The sequence below is a fragment of the Lepus europaeus genome, chromosome 16, assembly GCF_033115175.1.
Source record: "Lepus europaeus isolate LE1 chromosome 16, mLepTim1.pri, whole genome shotgun sequence".
NCBI lineage: Eukaryota > Metazoa > Chordata > Mammalia > Lagomorpha > Leporidae > Lepus > Lepus europaeus.
In genome coordinates, this window is record NC_084842.1 from 76919896 (window position 1) to 76940288 (window position 20393).

Below are 20393 nucleotides of genomic sequence, written 5' to 3' on the forward strand. Positions count from 1 at the left end.
TTCAAATTTAAATTCTATATTCATTGATATAATAAGTTGATAAGCCATCATCTCAACTACTTGACTGAAAGACTATGAGGTTAATAACTGGGTTTCCTTCAGGAACTATGTATTGATGCACAAAGGACATGAAATAAAGTGGCTTCAAGAAAACAGAAACATGTTCCTCTTGTATATACCCTGGCATATATGTGAGTTCGCTGTTTTGTTTTCCCCCTATATCCTTAGAGTATTTCTGAATTGTATGAAATATCTCCTTTTTTTATTTACAATGTCAGCAGCAGAATAGGTGAAGGCATGCTATAGAAAGAAGACAACCTTTCCCAATGTGGTTGTGACCCAGAAATTGCACCTGTCACTTCCCGTTAATCCTATGAATCAGAACATAGTCACATGACCACACCAAACAAAAAGGGAGACTGTGTGGACATGTGCTTGGTTACCAATGGTATTTCCATGTAATATGGGAAAATCAGACAGTAAGAGATAACTGGGGGCCAGAGCTGTGGCACACTGAGTTAGTCTTCTGTCTGCGGTGCTGACATTCCACATCGGCACTGGTTCTAGCCCAGGCTGCTCCTCTTTCAATCCAGCTCTCTGCTATGGCTTGGGAAAACAGTGGAAGATTGCCCAAGTGCTCGGACCCTGTACACACATAGGAGACCCGGAGGAGGCTTTGGTTCGTGACAGCTCCGGCCATTGCAGCCATCTGGGGAATGAACAAGCAGAGAGAAGACCTTTTTCCCTGTCTCTCACTGCCTGTAACTTTACCTCTCAGATGGATAAATTAAATCATTAAAAAACAAAAGAGAGAGATAACTGGCATCATCTGCTATACCAATCAGGAGAAACAAGGAAGAGAGAGGCATAATGACGCACACAGAAGCCAGCATGCATGAGCTGAGCACATTGACTAGAACAGGTGATCTATTTGGGTCAGAGTCAGTAAGGGCTGTAGTTGGTTGGCAAAACAAAACCTTAAAAATCCTGCAAACTTTCTACAGAGAAAGTTGTTTTATGAAGTGCTATCATATAGCCAAATAACAACTTAAATTGATGGTAGAGCACCTGGATAAAGTTCAAGACCCACTGCCTACAGTGAAAATAACTTCAGAGTTGAAATCATTATTGTATTTCCTCAGAGAATTGGCACACTGCAGACCAGCATAGCATCTATCAATATATTCAATTGTCCATTTTCTTCGTAAGTACTAACAATTTTCAATTTCCTTAGTTGCACAGATGAAGGAGTTACCTTGAGTAAGAAATCAGGCAGTATGGGGCTGGTGTCAAGGCGTAGCAGGTAAAATTGCTGCCTGTGACGCTGGAATCCCATATGAGCACCCATTCAAGTCCTGGCTTCTCCACTTTGAAACTAATTCCCTGAGAATAGCCTGGGAATGCAGGAGAAGATGGCCCAGATGCTTGGACCCTTGCTACTCATGTGGGAGGCCTAAAAGAATTTCTGCCTCCTGTCTGGCATGGCAATTGTGACCATCTGAGTAGTGAACCAGGAGATGGAAGATCTCTCTCTCCTTCTCTCCCTGTAACTCTGACATTCAAATAAATAAATAAATCCTTAAGAAATCAGGCTGTAGGAAAAAAAAACCTTGATTTACCTTTGAATGTTATAATCTACCTCATGCTATCAAACATAAATGAAGCTAACTGAGGATGCTACAGATTTATATGATTTGTCAGGTAATTTAAGAACAAAACAAAAAATTCATGTAGAATACGTATTACAAAAGAAATTATTCATTGGCTTCCAAATTCATACCACAAAAAGTTCCCTTTTAATTCCATTTTCCATGAATTTCTTGAAGTATCCTTGTATAGTCACAGCATGAAGTTGGCTATCTAAAGATGAAGATTTCATGCCAGGTGCATCTCTTTCATTGTGCTATTAGCTTTCTAAATTGGCTCAGCGAGGTCAGGAGATAAGAAAAAAATTGTCACTCTTCTCATGTTGAGAGCCCTATTTCCCCTTCACATCAATATATGCCATCAACACTCAAGTCATTTTTTTTATGATATTCTTACTTCCACATTGCTGGGTTATAAAATGTAATAAGGCAATAAAATATTTCAATAAATTTATAGCTTTAAGCTGATAGGGGATAGCATTGTATTTTGGAAAAGTGTAAGAGTTTGCCTTCTATTGCATCATAATGTATAACTTCTGCAACAACAACAATTTTCTTTCTTATGTTCCCTTTGTAAAAGAGTACTTTTTTTATTTGACAGGTAGAGTTAGACAGTGAGAGAGAGAGACAGAGAGAAAGGTCTTCCTTCCGTTGGTTCACCCCCAAGATGGCCGCCATGGCCGGAACTACGCCAGTCTGAAGCCAAGAGCCAGGTGCTTCCTCCTGGTCTCCCATGTGGGTGCAGGGTCCAAGCACCTGAGCCATCCTCCACTGCCTTCCCAGGCCACACCAGAGAGCTGGACTGGAAGAGGAGAAACTGAGACTAGAACCCGGTGCCCATATGGGATGCTGGCGCTGCAGATGGAAGATTAACCAACTGAGCCATGGCGCCGGCCCCAACAGCAACAATTTTCTAAACCAGGTTAAACACATCTATTTATTTCATATTAATGACTTTCTGAAATATAAGTTCCATGACCTCGACTGTTTACCACGAAGCAGAAAGAAATGAGCACTTGCTTTCCATCTCCCTCCTCTCTCTGAACAACAGTAGGGTCTCACCAAGGCATTGAAAGTTCACATACTCTGTAGCTGCACCCACCACCTTAAAGACTGGTTTAAACACTGAATTTTAGTTAGAGTTTGGAAACAGTATCCATGTTTAAGAAAAATCAAAGCACAGGTGGTTTAATGAGTTCATTCTGTGTCTAAATCCCAAAATGCTATTTAAAGTGTAATATGGCTAAAGGGTTTCATTTATCTGGTCAACTCTATTCCAGGTAGAAAAAATTTCCTTACCACTCCTGACAGCATGGAGTGTTCATGTGCGTTTGACGCTGGACCAACTGTTATATGCTTTAATATTCTCTAATTGGAGAATAACACTTTCCATTGGAATGTCAGGCAGTTTTCAAGCATAATGTTGCTCATTTCCACACTTTTCCATAGTCTTCATTTTTAAATTTTTTTAAAGATTTTATTTATTTATTTCAGAGGTAGAGTTACAGACAGTGAGAGGGAGAGACAGAGAGAAAGGTCTTCCAGCTGCTGGTTCACTCCTTAAATGGCTGCAATGGCTGGAGTTGAACCCATCCGAAGCCAGGAGCCAGGTGCCTCTTCCAGGTCTCCCATGTGGGTGCAGGGGCCCAAGCACTTGGGCCATCTTCCACTGCTTTCCCAAGCCATAGCAGAGAGCTGGATAGGAAGAGGAGCAGCTGGGGCTAGAACTGGCACCCATATGGGATGCCAGCGCCCCAGGCAGAGGATTAAGCTTCTGCACCATGGCGTGGGCTCTCCATAGTCTTCTTATAATCATCTTGGGGTTGTGGTGTTCCCTGGTCCCTGCTCTCTAAAACCATCACCCAACTCAGCCACTGCAGAAATGTTCTTCTTTTTAATAACTGGAGGTAGAGCCTATTCCATCACATTATGTTCCCATTTTTTTTTTTTCTGCTCTGCATTCATGAAAATTTACCAACCAATAGTTACTGTTGGAGCACATGTCTGGATAGAAAATCATCCCAACATCAACCTAATGAGCCTTTTGTTGACAATCAGTAATCAATACCATCACTGAACACCTAACTTGTTCTCAGTTTGAATGTAGGATGGACAACTAATGCTTAACGTCCAAAATATCCTGGCTGCAGTAACATTTTGGTTATAAGTGCTGATTCAGGAGCTGATGTTCACCAATGAAAAGCACTAACTAAAGAGCACACAAGTTTTAAAATTGGCTTGCTTAGTTTAAATTCCAGTTTAACCACTGTCAAGTTGTGGAAATTTATAAAAGCTAACTCTTTTTGCTTAATAGCCTCGCCTATAAAATGGGAATACAAATACAGGATATATGTCAGAGGAATATTTCAAGGACTAAACACGTCAACAGATATAATGCAGTTAGGACAAAGGCCAGTATGCAGTCAATGCTGCAGTAGTGTTTGCTCTTAATATTTGGACGATATGTGCCAAAGGTTGAGAGCCTGTGCTGTATTAAGTTCTTAATGTGCATTATGTCACTTACTCTCCAGTCAGCTCTAGAGAGTTGTATATTTGAGAAAACAGATCGCAGAGATTTGTAGCTCAGAGTTCTACAGTGGAAGAATGGAGAAGCCTGTCTGACTCCTAAATTTATAAGACAATAGCAGAATTAAAAGATTTAAGGCTACTTTCCCCATTGAATAAACATAAATAAAGGTGGACAACTTTTAAAGCACATACATCTACAAGTGTTATAATATATATCTGCACATGGGCACACTCCCGAAGAGCAATAAATGTTTGCAAAAATATTTATCTTAAAGTATGTTGTCTCCCTTAAAACTATCAGGAATACTTTATGCCTTAGTACAGATGGTAAGTTGGGTTAGAGGCACATTTTAGTAGCATTGATCTTGCAGTCAGTGTCTTCATATTATCTCTTCTAAAATATATGATTTCTTTTGCAAAATTAAATGTATATAGTTGCTTTAAAATTTCTTTTGTATTTTCCCAGAATTAAATTTAATATTTCTGAGGATACTCTTAACATGCAATAAATAGGATATTATGAAGATTATCTAGGCTTCTTTGTGGCATTTTTATCTTAGATTTCTTGATAGGATACTGAACTCAGTATGTTTTACTACATTTCACTACACTTTTATAGATTATTTTTAACGATTTTAAATTTTAATAAAAATACAGGTGCAGAACTGGAGTCATCAAAATGTTTTCAAAATTGCCAATACAGGGCCAAGTGTTTGCTTGAGTGGTTAAGATGCCCCATGGGACACCCATGTCCTGTGTTGGAGTGCCTGGGTTTGGTTCTGTCTCTGCTTCAGATTCCAGCTTCCTACAAATGCAGACCATGGGAGGCAGCAGGTGATGACTCAAGGCCCTGGGTCCTTGTCACCCACATAGCAGGCCTGGAATGGGTGCATGCACCTGGCCTGGCCTAGTCTTATCCGGTATAGGCAACTGAGAAGTGGACCAGGTAATGGAAGACTTCTTTTTGTCTATCTCTCTGCACCTCTGCTTTTGAAATAAATAAATAACAAACAAATATTCAAAAAGGAAGTTCTAGGACAGGTAGATAACTAGGTGAATCATGTAATACCAGGAAGGACTATTAGTGACTCTGTTGAACATATAAGTGGCATTTCCTTATAACAATATTTTTGTATGCATGGTATATAATTTAGTTGAATTTTAAGCTTGAGAATTCTGTGATTCTTATTTTTTTTTAACTTTTATTTAATGAATATAAATTTCCAGTGTACAGCTTATGGATTACAATGGCTTCCCCCTCCCATAACTTCCCTCCCACCCGCAACCCTCCCCTCTCCCGCTCCCTCTCCCCTTCCATTCACATCAAGATTCATTTTCAATTCTCTTTATATACAGAAGATCAATTTAGTATAAAGATTTCAACAGTTTGCACCCACATAGAAACACAAAGTGAAACATACTGTTTGAGTACTAGTTATAGCATTAAATCACAATGTACAGCACATTAAGGACAGAGATCCCACATGAGGACCAAGTGCACCGTGGCTCCTGTTGTTGACCCAACAAACTGACACTCTAGTTTATGGCGCCAGTAACCACCCTAGGCTGTCGTCATGAGTTGCCAAGGCTATGGAAGCCTTCCAAGTTGGCCGACTCTGATCATATTTAGACAAGGTCATAAAAGACAGGGTGAGGATAGTAACCAATGATCCTAAGAGTGGCATTAACCAGGTCTGAACAATTATACAGCATTAAGTGGGGAAGAGGATCATCAGTACACACAGGTTGGGAGTAGAGCCATTGGTGGTAGAATAGAGGTTATGATTACAAAGGAATGAGGCCCAAGTACGCTAGACAGGGTCTAGAACAAAGGACAGAGTCATTATTAGAGGAGCTAAGAAAGGTGCTGTCTAAGCTACAATTAAGTTTTCTGATTGAGAGGCAAATAGAACCTGACAGAAGGGGCTTGATAATAATCTGGTGGGCTTTAGGCCTTGTAAGTTAAGAGGCCCAGACCTATCTATCTCTTCACATGGGGTATATCCTAAGGGAGGTGTGAACCTCCTAGGGGAAGGCACTCTGTTGACTTTCATTACTTGGCTGGCCTGGGAGGAGAGCTGGCCAGGTAAAGGCAGGTGGCATCTCTAACAAGAAATTTACAGTTCTGCCTGCAATGTTGCTGACCCTACTTGACCATCCCCTCAGCTGCAGTGGTCACTTTGGAAGTTGGGCTGAGTGAAGGGCTTTTCAGCTTAGAGCCAATAAGATCTGTGGCTCTGACCTGGGCATCCTTCGACTCCAGGGCAGGTCCATTTCCAGTGATCCAGCTCTTGGCAGAGCTGCCAGGGCTCTTCACAAGCTGACTTCTGCTGAAGCCCAGGCTTACCACATTGAAAGCCACTGCAGTGGACTGGCCTGTTGGGTCTCCTTGAGGGCAGATCACTGTACAGGTCAGCCATTAATAGGCCTGCCACCCATTGCTTCTGATGCCTAGCTTTCTTTTCCTCCTGGTTTGTGTTAAAGCAGACCAGAGGATGCAAGTCAAGGGAGTGCCCGTGTCCCATCTCTAATCTTTGGTGGCCTGAACTACAAGTCTATAGTCACAGGCATGTTCTGTAGTAGTTTTTCTAAGGTAGACAATGCCCATGAGGAAAATTATATTCTCACTTTAAAACTTTCTTTCCCTTTGGTCTGAAAGGGAGGTTTTTTCTACTTACTGTATACTTCGCTGATGGCGAAGTGAATCTAGCTATGAGATTATTATTTAAGTTCTTATTTTGGCTATGCTATTACAGAAAAATGTTAACCATCTCTTTTATAAGGTCTAAGGATTAAATTGTACATCCTACAGATTCCTTCATAATAGAATTAGTTTCCTACCTTGAATAGAATAGAGAAATGAAAGAACAAGTTGGGCTTAGAATAGAGAAATGAGGGAGCAAGTCCTAGATCGCTTGCTGACAATAGCAATATTACATGAATACTTAGCAAACCGTTTCAACCATTAGATAACAACTTAAGAAAACATTTACCAGAAGGTCCAATGCCTTCTATAAATTTTAAGAATCATGTATTTGAAGACACCTCTTAAATATCTAACATGGTATAGTTTGTTTAACCAGTAAACTTAAGCACAACCATATAAAATGTTTTTAGTTTCTTTCTACCAACAAGTTTAAAACATGATACACAGATTCAGGTCACACAAATTAAAATGTATCTTTGATTGATTTTAGCAGCTTAAATTTATGGACAATCTTATCTATAAGCCATTTAAAATAAAACTCTTAATAAAATTTCCTATGTGGACATACAATATGTACACACATATAACATAGCATAATAGACCAATATAGCAATTTTAATAATAGCTTTTAAAATCTTTAACTCTTTTTGTAGATTGCCAATTGATTTGAATTGCTTTTTGTTTTTAGATTACTTTAACACATTGCTTTAACAGAGCATCAGAGTTTAATTCTATGTCAAAGAGAAATTGAGCTTCCTGTGATCTTTTGCTGTGAGGTTTCCTTCCTTTACCTTCTTTCATATTGGTGAACATGTTTCTGTGTTTCTGTGTGTAACACATCTTTAAGCATCTTTTGCAGGGCAGGATGAGTGGCAACAAATTCTTTCAGTTTCTGTTTGCTATGAAAAGTCTTAATTTCACCTTCATTCACAAATGAGAGCTTTGCAGGATATAATATTCTGGGCTGGCAGTTTTTCTCTCTTAGTACCTGGGCTATATCTTGCCATTCCCTTCTAGCTTGTAGGGTTTCTGATGAGAAGTCAGCTGTGAGTCTAATTGGAGATCCTCTGAGAGTAATCTGACGTTTCTCTCTTGCACCTTTTAGAAGAATTCTGTGATTCTTAATGAACTAGAAGTATTTGGGGAACATGATATAAATTCAAATTATGTCCATAAGGTTTTATTTCATATTCACATAAATAAAATGCTTCCATTTTGCATAGAACTACAGGTACAGGCCCATCTGTTGTTCCTCCACATTCCTACTAGGTTAGTTTGTGTTTCTTCTACTGTATTACTCATTGCTTCAATTTTGACTTGAGTATTGTAGCATTTAGGGTCAAATGTTCTGATAAAGCCTTTAGCACTCTCCAGTTTCTGTGCAATACTACTGGTTTATTTGTGATGACCAAAAGCTCTAAACTTGCTTTTAAAGCCTGCTAGGAAATACTTATCACCACCTTTCGAAAATCATTGAATATTAAAAAAATCTCCCTTGCAAACCCAATGATAACCTCACATATTTCCTATTTCCTAATAACATGCTCCCTCTGGCCTATTCTGCATCCAACCTGATGAGAACAGAAGAAAGCAAAAAGGCCAGAAGCAAAAAGTGATTATCTAGGAGATGAATTCTCAGACCTGGACAAGAACCAGGAGAGTAATCTGATGAACAGACTCAACCATGTGAACGGTAATACAGAGTAATATTATTAACAAATTGAGCACTTCTACATCCAAACAATTACATTATAGCTCTTATTTTGTGTTTTCAACTTCACAACAACACTGTGTAGTGAATATAGTTGATCAAATGATTATTTTAGATCATGGGATAATTATATAGCACTTGGGGATAATAATTTTGCTAATTTGAAAGAGAAGGTACAGATGGAACTTAAGAAAGAAGCACACACACTTAAAGGACAAAAAAGAAAGATAATATGTAATATAACATAGGATTCCAGAATCAAATAGTAAATTAATTTTTAACTTGGATGAAATGGAAATTAATCAAATGTATTAAAATGCCTTAGATTTTTTTTTTTAAAGGAAAGCTAAGGTTTTAATCTACAAGCTGGAAAATCAAGCTAGAAAATGGTGTTCTTACAGCTGTAGAGATCTGCTCAAAACAGTTTTATTTGAAAATCAAATTTGTTCTAGCAGGTAGGCCACCTAAAAAAAAATACATGTAGGTTATCTAAAAAATAGATGAAAACAATGATACTAGAAATGTTTGTCAACTGACTGAAAAAAATACATCAAAACAACACATGGAAGCATGTAAGAGGTTGACCTTTTCTTGGCATGGTTTTAAATGCCAAATTTGCCATTTACTAGTTGTATGAGCTGCAATTTCCTTACTGATAAAGTGGAGATGATATTGTATATTTTACAAGACTAATACAATGAGTTCTTTGTTTTGTTTGAGGAGTTCAAATCTATAAAAGTTATGTGGTCTTTGCAACCAGAAAAGGCAGCCACGATTTTGGAGATTCAATGTAATTTGTAGCTGGAACAAACAAGACAGCTTACACAAATTTAATAGAAGGAAAGTATCCAGATCACAGGAAGAAAGTTTTTATTACACTCATACTCTACTGTAGACCAAATAAAACAACCAAAGTGGTGATGCCTTGATGATTTTGCATTACTGCTAACCAGAGCAAGGGATGGCTAACTGCTGTCACATATAATGATTGACTTTTAAACTAGGACTGTAATATTTAATGTGTGATTTATATGCTGGCACTTCTTGATTAGAATCCGTGAAGCATTTTAATTGATCATGGCCCTCAAGCTTTCATACACTGCTCTTAAGTTGTCTTGAGGCATCCCTTTCAACAGCCACTATAGATTGATTGGACTTCTCATAAAGTATGATGTATTTGTACATCCAAAAATGTTAGGTAAAATAGTATAACAATTCAATCTATTATTATTTGTGTTAGACATATGATGGGGAAAATTTAATGATTCCTATTATAGATATTGATTGGTAAAATGGTTTTTTAAAATATATTATGGTTATTTTGCCCTTCAAAAAATTATTATGTTCAGTAGTCTCACTCCCATTACGGAGTTCCTGAAAACAACCATAATTTAATAAGAGAATTGGGGAAGCTGAAGACTTGAAGGAATTTGAAACTAATTGGGAAAATCAGTAAGATTGTGTCAGATGTTAACATCCATACAAACACACTAACCTACATGCCTATGTGTGTGTATATTTGTATTGCATATTGCCAGTGGTTATCTGTAATAACATGATTTTGTGCCATTTCTACATATTTCAATGGAGCAAGTTCCCCATAATTCTCTTCCCTGTATATTTCTAAGTCAGAGATAGCTACCAGAGAGATTTACATGAGCTCTGGAAACAGATGAGGAAAGAATTACTTTAATACTTGGGGGGAAGGCACAGGGTACTAAGAACCATGGCATCTTTTACAAATCTTCATTGATGTGTTGGCTCACCTGGTTGGATGGGACAGCCCTCAGATCCATAAATTCTTAAAAAACCACCTGTCCTCTTTATTCACCTCTTCCAAAAGATTGGCCAGGTGCATGATTAGGTCAACATCAAAAGGTGTCAGATTCTTCTGGAGGTCACATGCATAATCTAGGTTGGTGACCCTGAGAGACAGATGTATGTTTATGTTTGTCCTCATGGGTTTTGACAGTCTTTGTTCTACTCCACTTAAGCTCTTCTACTGCAGAGATCCTGTCACTGTGACAAAATGGATGAACTTGTATGGCATTATCTAAGTGAAATAAACTAAACACAAAAAGACAAATACTGCATGATATGACTCACATGCAAAGTATAAAATAGGTGATCTCATAGAAATAAAGAGTATAATGGTAGTTATCAGTAGGTAGGTAGATTGAGGGAAGGATGGGTGTATGTTCAGCAGATGATATATAAAGATAGGAGGAATCAATTTCAGAGATATATTATTGTATAGGAAGGTGAATATAGTTAATGACAAGATACTGTATTTTGATAAAATATAAAATGAGTGAATATTGAATTAGATTACCGCAAAAATGATAGCTATGTGAGGGTGGTGAATTTGTTAATTAGCTAGATTTAACAATTCCACAATGTATGTATATGTGTGCTTCAAAATGTTATGTACTTAGCAAAAATGTACAGTGTCATCTGTAAATAAAAATATAGAGGAAAAATTACTTCTTGAAATAATTTTAATTGGTAAAGGAATAAATAATTTATATTAATGACATAGTTATTTAATTATATGCATTAGAACAATATAACCACCACATCAAATTTTGACTTATGGATTTAATTTGTTAATATGAGGCTAAGAATACAAATATAAAAGAGAAAAAAGCAAATTCATCTAAATAAAAGTTATTTGATACAGTAAAAAATTATAAGCAGAGTTCATACTTCAGGGTCACAATGAACTAGAATCTTTTAGAAGTACAAAGGAGAGAGAAGTAATGCTCTGTGTATATACAGAACCTGGAACATAAAGATGTCAATAAATAATTGTTGAGTCATATAAATGATTAAATAAATACATAAATCATTTATTTAGCACAGGTCTGTAACACTATGCATTTGTACATTTGCTTTATAAATCATTGTATTAAATTTGTTCAAAATGTATTAATCCCATATTTATTGAGACCTTGCTATGTGCTCAGATTACCTGTTAGGCAGGATGTTACAACACAAATAGATGTTTCCTAAATATCTGATCTTCCAGGGAAAGACAGAGAGAGAGAGGGATGGAGAGACGGTTTAGGAAACAGGTGGGGAGCATGTCAATTTGTCTTCAAAAAATATGGTGTCGTTGTCAAGTATGTGCCATCATCAAGCTACAAGACCACATTACTCAAGTAGGATTGATATGGTCTTATATTCTGATGATAAGTAAAGTTAATCAACTGAAATCATTTTGGATCACTTGTTTCTTTTTGTTGTTTGGCTGTTAATGTCAGTAGAAATGGTGTAAGGTTATAGAGAGACCACTGGCAAAAAGAGTTGGTGTGAATCCTGGCTGTAAACTATCTTGACCATGCATCATGGTAAATAGTAAACATTCTTCCTGAAACTCAGGTTTGAAATCCAAGAAGTGGTGAAGCCACACCTCCAATACCAGGATGTTATGGGCCTTATAAAATCAAATTGTAAAGCAAGGAATTGAAACAGGACTTGATTTAGCATCTTCACAGTCCAAACCAGGGCAATGTGAGAATCACAGTTACCTGAATGAAAAACATAAATGAATTCTCTGAGTGATGTACAAAAATATCTTTTTTTGAGAAGTATTTACTTTCTCATCTTACTATTAATGCACCAAGGATGTGGGGAAAACAGAAATGTTGTCATAAAATAACCAGATGTATGGGGACCATAGGTTTAGAAAAACAAGATTAAGCAAAAAAAAAAAAAAAAAAAAAAAAAAAAAAAGTATACTAAATGGAGAAGTAATGAAAAAAATTCAAGGAGGAAAAAATTTGCTATTTAGAAACAAGACTGGGAGGGGATGAAACAGCAGAGGAAACCCTTCCGGAACTAGTGATTCACAGTGGACCTGCGTGGAGAGCGTGGGAGCCCAAGTTCGGGACACCAGCGGCAGACTCAACGCACCAGCGCTGGAACGCGAGGTGAGCCAAACCTCCATAGCCCGAGATACCAGCAGGCAAGCGGAAAGAGGAGGCTAGAGGGAACGAGGCTTGAAACTCCGTGGGGAAAAGTTCACCAGGCTAACTAGAAGAGAGAGAAAAAAAAATAAAAAAAGTGACTGATACGGACACAAGTTTCTCTCTCTCCGCTCACCTCTCACAGGCGAGCAAGACAGAGCAGGCGCCATTTTGGACATACGTCATAAGCAGGGCGACCTCAGGTCTGCACCAGCCCTGAGCCTAGCAGAAAAACCTGACTCTGTGGGGAGGGGTGAAATAACAGGAGATTAGCATCTAACTTGGCAACCCAGTGGGAGACTGCAGGAGAATTGGAGCCCACACTGAGGGCAGCAGAGATTCCCTGTGTGGTCCTTGGGAAAGAGCTTCCGATCTCTGGCTCCTGTGGGTATATCATTTGCCTGCTAACTACCTCCAATTACGTTCAGCTGTGCGGAATTACTTCCCTTTTAAATCAAAAAAAGAAAGAGAGATTTACCACACCTAACCTGGGAGTGTCATCCTTGACACACCCTCAACCCTGAGGAACCAAACACAGCTCTCAGTCCACACTCATCTCAAGCCTCTAAGGCTCCACTGAAAGCAGACAGTCCACTTAATATAGAGCCATAGTGTAACAAGAAAAAACACCACAGTGAAGAAACCAAATATCTCCAACATGCCAAACAACAAACGCAAAAACCAAGCTAACAAGAACAAGGAAGAAACTATGACGCCCCCAAATGAAAAAGACACCCCAATTCAAGATTATGAAGATGATGAGATCGAAGAAATGCAAGAAGCGGATCTCAAAAAATTGATAAGAACATTAAGAAGTTCTCAAAAACAAATTCTTGAACTACAGAAATCCTTCATGGACAAGATAGAAAATCTCTCTCGTGAAAGTGAAATATTAAGGAGGAATCAAAATGAAATGAAACAACTAGTGGAACAAGAAACTCTGATAGTGACTAGAAATCATAATGAAATGAAGAGTTCAATAGATCAAATGACAAACACATTAGAGAGCCTTAAAAACAGAATGGGCGAAGCAGAAGAGAGAATATCAGACTTAGAAGACAGAGAACAGGAAAGGAAACAGGCAAACCAAAGAAAAGAAGAAGAAATTAGAAATCTAAAAAATATTGTCAGGAATTTACAGGATACTATTAAAAAACCCAACATTCGGGTTCTAGGAGTTCCTGAAGGCATGGAGAGGGAGAAAGGATTAGAAGGCATTTTCAGTGAGATACTAGCAGAAAATTTCCCAGGTTTGGAGAAGGACAGAGGCATCTTAGTACAGGAAGCTTATAGAACCCCTAATAAACATGACCAAAAGAGATCCTCACCACGACATGTTGTAATCAAACTCACCACAGTGAAACATAAAGAAAAGATCCTAAAAGGTGCAAGAGAGAAACGTCGGATCACTCTTAGAGGATCTCCAATTAGACTCACAGCAGACTTCTCATCAGAAACCCTACAAGCTAGAAGGGAATGGCGAGACATAGCCCAGGTACTAAGAGAGAAAAACTGCCAGCCCAGAATACTATATCCTGCAAAGCTCTCATTTGTGAATGAAGGTGAAATTAAGACTTTTCACAGCAAACAGAAACTGAAAGAATTTGTTGCCACTCATCCTGCCCTGCAAAAGATGCTTAAAGATGTGTTACACACAGAAACACAGAAACATGGTCACCAATATGAAAGAAGGTAAAGGAAGGAAACCTCACAGCAAAAGATCACAGGAAGCTCAATTTCTCTTTGACATAGAATTAAACTCTGATGCTCTGTTAAAGCAATGTGTTAAAGTAATCTATTATGTTCTCTTGATGTCTGTTAAATTCTAATTGTTCAAAAACAGCTGAATTTTTATTAAGAGCTATGGGTTATTTAAATATGTGCTTTTTTCAAAAATTTGAATATCTGCTGCTCATAAAACTAAAGCGTTGTTGGTTCTGTGTTTAGCTGTCCTCCTATAGGTTCCTATGGACTTTTTCCAGCCACTTTTATTGTATTCAGTACTTTGGGATGGCTCTGTAAACAGATGAAGCCAATAATGTATTAACAGTACCAACTGAGAGAAAGTATGGTTAACTGAGGTTACTAAAAAGAAAAAGCAATTCAAATCAATTGGCAATCTACAAAAAGAGTTAAAGATTTTAAAAGCTATTATTAAAATTGATGTATTGGTCTATTATGCTATATTATATGTGTGTACATATTGTATGTCCACATAGGAAATTTTATTAAGAGTTTTATTTTAAATGGCTTATAGATAAGATTGTCCATAAATTTAAGCTGCTAAAATCAATCAAAGATACATTTTAATTTGTGGGACCTGAATCTGTGTATCATATGTTTTAGACTTGTTGGTAGAAAGAAACTAAAAACATTTTAGATGGTTGTGCTTAAGTTTACTGGTTAAACAAACTACACCATGTTAGATATTTAAGAGGTGTTTTCAAATACATGATTCTTAAAGTTTATAGAAGGCATTGGACCTTCTGGTAAATGTTTTCTTAAGTTGTTATCTAATGGTTGAAACGGTTTGCTAAGTATTCATGTGATATTGCTATTGTCAGCAAGCGATCTAGGACTTGCTCCCTCATTTCTCTATTCTAAGCCAAACTTGTTCTTTCATTTCTCTATTCTCTTCAAGGTAGGAAACTAATTCTATTATGAAGGAATCTGTAGGATGCACAATTTAATCTTTAGACCTTATAAAAGAGATGGCTAACATTTTTCTGCAATAGCATAGCCAAAATAAGAACTCAAATAATAATCTCATAGCTAGATTCACTTCGCCATCAGCGAAGTATACAGTAAGTAGAAAAAAACCTCCCTTTCAGACCAAAGGGAAAGAAAGTTTTAAAGTGAGAATATAATTTTCCTCATGGGCATTGTCTACCTTAGAAAAACTACTACAGAACATGCCTGTGACTATAGACTTGTAGTTCAGGCCACCGAAGATTAGAGATGGGAAACAGGCACTCCCTTGACTTGCATCCTCTGGTCTGCTTTAACACAAACCAGGAGGAAAAGAAAGCTCGGCATCAGAAGCAATGGGTGGCAGGCCTATTAATGGCTGATCTGTACAGTGATCTGCCCTCAAGGAGACCCAACAGGCCAGTCCACTGCAGTGGCTTTCAATGTGGTAAGCCTGGGCTTCAGCAGAAGTCAGCTTGTGAAGAGCCCTGGCAGCTCTGCCAAGAGTTGGATCACTGGTAATGGACCTGCCCTGGAGTCGAAGGATGCCCAGGTCAGAGCCACAGATCTTATTGGCTCTAAGCTGAAAAGCCCTTCACTCAGCCCAACTTCCAAAGTGACCACTGCAGCTGAGGGGATGGTCAAGTAGGGTCAGCAACATTGCAGGCAGAACTGTAAATTTCTTGTTAGAGATGCCCCCTGCCTTTACCTGGCCAGCTCTCCTCCCAGCCCAGCCAAGTAATGAAAGTCAACAGAGTGCCTTCCCCTAGGAGGTTCACACCTCCCTTAGGATATACCCCATGTGAAGAGATAGATAGGTCTGGGCCTCTGAATTTACAAGGCCTAAAGCCCACCAGATTATTATCAAGCCCCTTCTGTCAGGTTCTATTTGCCTCTCAATCAGAAAACTTAATTGTAGCTTAGACAGCACCTTTCTTAGCTCCTCTAATAATGACTCTGTCCTTTGTTCTAGGCCCTGTCTAGTGCACTTGGGCCTCATTCCTTTGTAATCATAACCTCTACTCTACCACCAATGGCTCTACTCCCAACCTGTGTGTACTGATGGTCCTCTTCCCCACTTAATGCTGTATAATTGTTCAAACCTGGTAAATGCCACTCTTAGGATCATTGGTTACTATCCTCACTCTGTCTTTTATGACCTTGTCTAAATATGATCAGAGTCGGTGAACTTGGAAGGCTTCCATAGCCTTGGCAACTCATGACGACAGCCTAGGGTGGTTACTGGCGCCATAAACTAGAGTGTCAATTTGTTGGGTCAACAACAGGAGCCACTGTGCACTTGCTCCTCATGTGGGATCTCTGTCCTTAATGTGCTGTACATTGTGATTTAATGCTATAACTAGTACTCAAACAGTATGTTTCACTTTGTGTTTCTATGTGGGTGCAAACTGTTGAAATCTTTATACTAAATTGATCTTCTGTATATAAAGAGAATTGAAAATGAATCTTGATGCAAATGGAAGGGGAGAGGGAGCGGGAGGGGGGAGGGTTGCGGGTGGGAGGGAAGTTATTGGGGGGGGAAGCCATTGTAATCCATAAGCTGTACACTGGAAATTTATATTCATTAAATAAAAGTTTAAAAAAAAAAAAGACTGGTAGAAATTTAGCTCTTTAGCTTTTGCAGTGGACTTTGGTCTATTAATACTAAAATTATAATTTATTGGCTTCTCATTATGTGCCATGTACTGCTGCAAATGCTTCACAGACTTACTATCTTTATTCTTAGAACAACACCTGTGATTACATAGGTCAAATTAAATTGCTAACAAACTTCCAAGACTTTCTGGATAGACTGGCTTGGACTAATAAGTTACATGCAAATACAGAAAAGCTCTTTTCTAACAACCCTAAAAAAAGATTCACATAAAATATATGGCAGATATTTGGTCAGAGTTTTCAAATCCTATCTGGATGTAGTTATCATGATTTTTGTACTAGAGTAAATGGCTTCCACATTTTCTCATATATGGGTAATTTATTTAGATAGGTGTCAGAATTTTTATATACTTTTCTCAAATTTGGCTTTCCAAGTAAGACAGTAACTAATGATAAAACTTTTGGTCAGCTTGAAACTTTCCATGTGGTAAGGATTAGTAGCTGGCCTGGAACAATGTCATAGCAGTATCATTTTTAGGAGTGATCACTGTTCCTGAGAGCAAAGATTGTTTTGCTGGAAAAAAAAATTATAGTCTCCATTCATACGCCCAAGCGAATTAAGTGAATTAAAAACTGTCACAAAAAATCATGTGAATTGAAACATAATTTTATCACGGAATGAAAGCTAAATAACTGCACTTATAATACGAAGACTAAGAGCACCGCCTGGTAACAATGTTATGGAAAAGTAGTGCTCTGGAAAAAAATATATGTTTATATCATAGGAATCAAAATTGTAGAGCTAATTAAACTCAGTTGATTTTACTGAACTTGTTTGGTTTGAAATTTGTTTAATAAGAGTAAGTAGTTATGTAAGGTTTAATTCCTATAATAGTCTATTATCCTTATTCTTATAATTATTCTTGAATTTGTAAATCATAAATATGAGAGCACCTCAGAAAGTTCATTTAGAATGGAATTAAAATATAATTTTATTTTTATGCAAATTTTTTTGAAATCCATGAATAGATTTTTCCCTACTATGTATTTTTTAGAATCTTTTTGATGTTACTTGGTATACATAGACATATATACACATGTGCATGTATGTGTCCATCTCGCTCTTTCTCTAAGTAAAATCATCTTAGCTGATTATGCTAATTTTATAAAGCCAATAATAATATCATTAACATCATATATATCTTATAAGGTTTATTGATCAATTTGAAAGCAGAGTGACAGAGAAGGAGAGACAGAGGGAGAAAGATCTCTCATTTACTGGTTCACTCTGCAAATGGCAAAAATTGCTGCGGTTGGGCCTAGCTGAAGCAGGAGCTTCATCCAGGTCTCCCACTTGTGTGGCAGGAGCCCAAGCACTTGGACATCCTTCATTGCTTTCCCAGGTGAATTAGCAGGGTGAAAAACAGAGCAGCCAGCACTCTGCTATGGGACACTGGTGTTATACGTGGCTGTTTAACTTATTGCAACTCAACAACTGTTGCCTCATTATTTATTTATTTTTTCAGATGAAAAAATTGAAGTTCAGAAAGAATAAGTAGTCTATTATGGTCAATAGAGTTCCAGGCTCCTAACATTGGCCTGACCCAATGGAGTGGAGCATTTGGTGAAGGAAGCAGCAGATGGAAGATCTCTCTTTGAATCTCCGTGTCTGTATCTCTCTCTCTCTCTCTCTCACTCTCTCTCTCTCCTTCTGTCTCCCTGCCTTTATATAAATAAAAATAAATAAAGAATTTTTAAAAATACCTTAGACAATTTGAAAATGTTATTTTTACATTAATGATAGGAAATGAAACAATGATTTTCTAAAGATTTATTTGTTCAAAAAGAGAAAAAGAGAGAGGAGGAGGAGAGATTCCATCCACTGATTCATTCCTCAATTGTCCACAACAGTAGGGACTCCAGGGTTCCCCATTTCCCACATCGGTGGCAGTGTCGCAAGCACATGGGCCATTAGCCACTGTCTTCTACATTATCAGGATGCTGGATTTAAAGTAGAATAGCCAGGACTTGAACCAGCACTCAGATAGCAGAAGCCAGCATTGCAAGACGCAGCTTAATCCACTTTGCACAGGGCACCCATGAAAAGGATGTAGACTGATAAATGTGTTAGTTGATGGTGCCATTATTATGTTAACATCATAGAATTATATATACAGAGCTAGAAGTTAGAGTCTACTGCACACATAGGTCATGTATTATATATATATATATATACATATACATATACATATACATATACACACATATGCAAAAGCTGATATATATGGCACAGCCAATAAATAGAACTGTTGCTTTTGGAAGACAGCATATTGTGGCCATTTTTAGTAAGTGTAAAGAGTACACTCTAAAATAATGATGAAAAGTGTAGGGCCATAAATTCATAAACTAATACCATAATCATTTATTATCATCAAGTATTATATAGTGTATAACTCTAAGTTCTTTACTTTTATATAACTATATGTGCAGTAGATAGTAGATTTGTTTACAGCAGTATTACTACAAACAAGTGAATAAAAATTGTGCTATGATGTTAGGTTGGCTACAATGTCTTTAGGCTATAGGAATTTTTAAATCTTTTATAATCTTATGTGACCACTTTCATATACCTGGCATATAACTGACTAAAACATCATTATGCAATGTATGATGATAAATGATGATAGGTAGGTAGGTAGATAGATAGATAGATAGATAGATAAAGTGATAGAGATTATTTATGGAGCTTCTGTATTATTAGTATTTTCCAGAGGAAAAAAGAACACATTAGGAAGCATAAACATGTAGAAAGGATTATTATAAGGAATTATCTCATATAATTATGGAGAATGACTAATCCTAAGATCTATAGTCAAAAGTTGGAGACACAAGGCAGCCTGATGACCTGAGAACTTAGAGGACTGGTGCTGTGGTTTCAGTCTGAAGAGTCTTAGGCTTGAAACTAAGGAAGAGTTGATGTTTCAGTCAATGCAAGTCTAAACACTGAGCAAAACAAATGCCCTTCCTGCAAGTAAAAGGGAACTCCTCCTGCCCAATTCCTCCTTCAAGCTGGGGCAGTACTCGCACAGTCTCATGCTGGCTTCAGAGCAAGTCATATACCAATTTTGGATACAAAGGTAAACAGATTCTATCTTGTAATGGGAAAACTAGGTGCATTTATGGAAAGAAAAGAGAATTCTTGATGGTCATTTTTAAAGGCATTCTCCTTCACCATCCACTACTTGAACTGGCTTACAGCACTGTTAGAACAAAGTATGCCAAATGGGTGATGTAAACACAGAAATGTTTTATCTCTGTTCTGGAGGCGGGAATTTCAAGATCAAGTTGCTGGTGGGGGTGGTCTCTCCTGAAGGTTGTGAGGGAGAATGTGCTCCATGCCTCTTGCCTAGTTTCTGGTGATTCTCTGGCAGTTTCTGGTGTTCCTTGGCTTGTAGAAGGATTACTTCACTCTTTATTTTCGTCTTCATATATTGCTCTCTCTGCATGTGTCTCCAAATTCAGCCCCC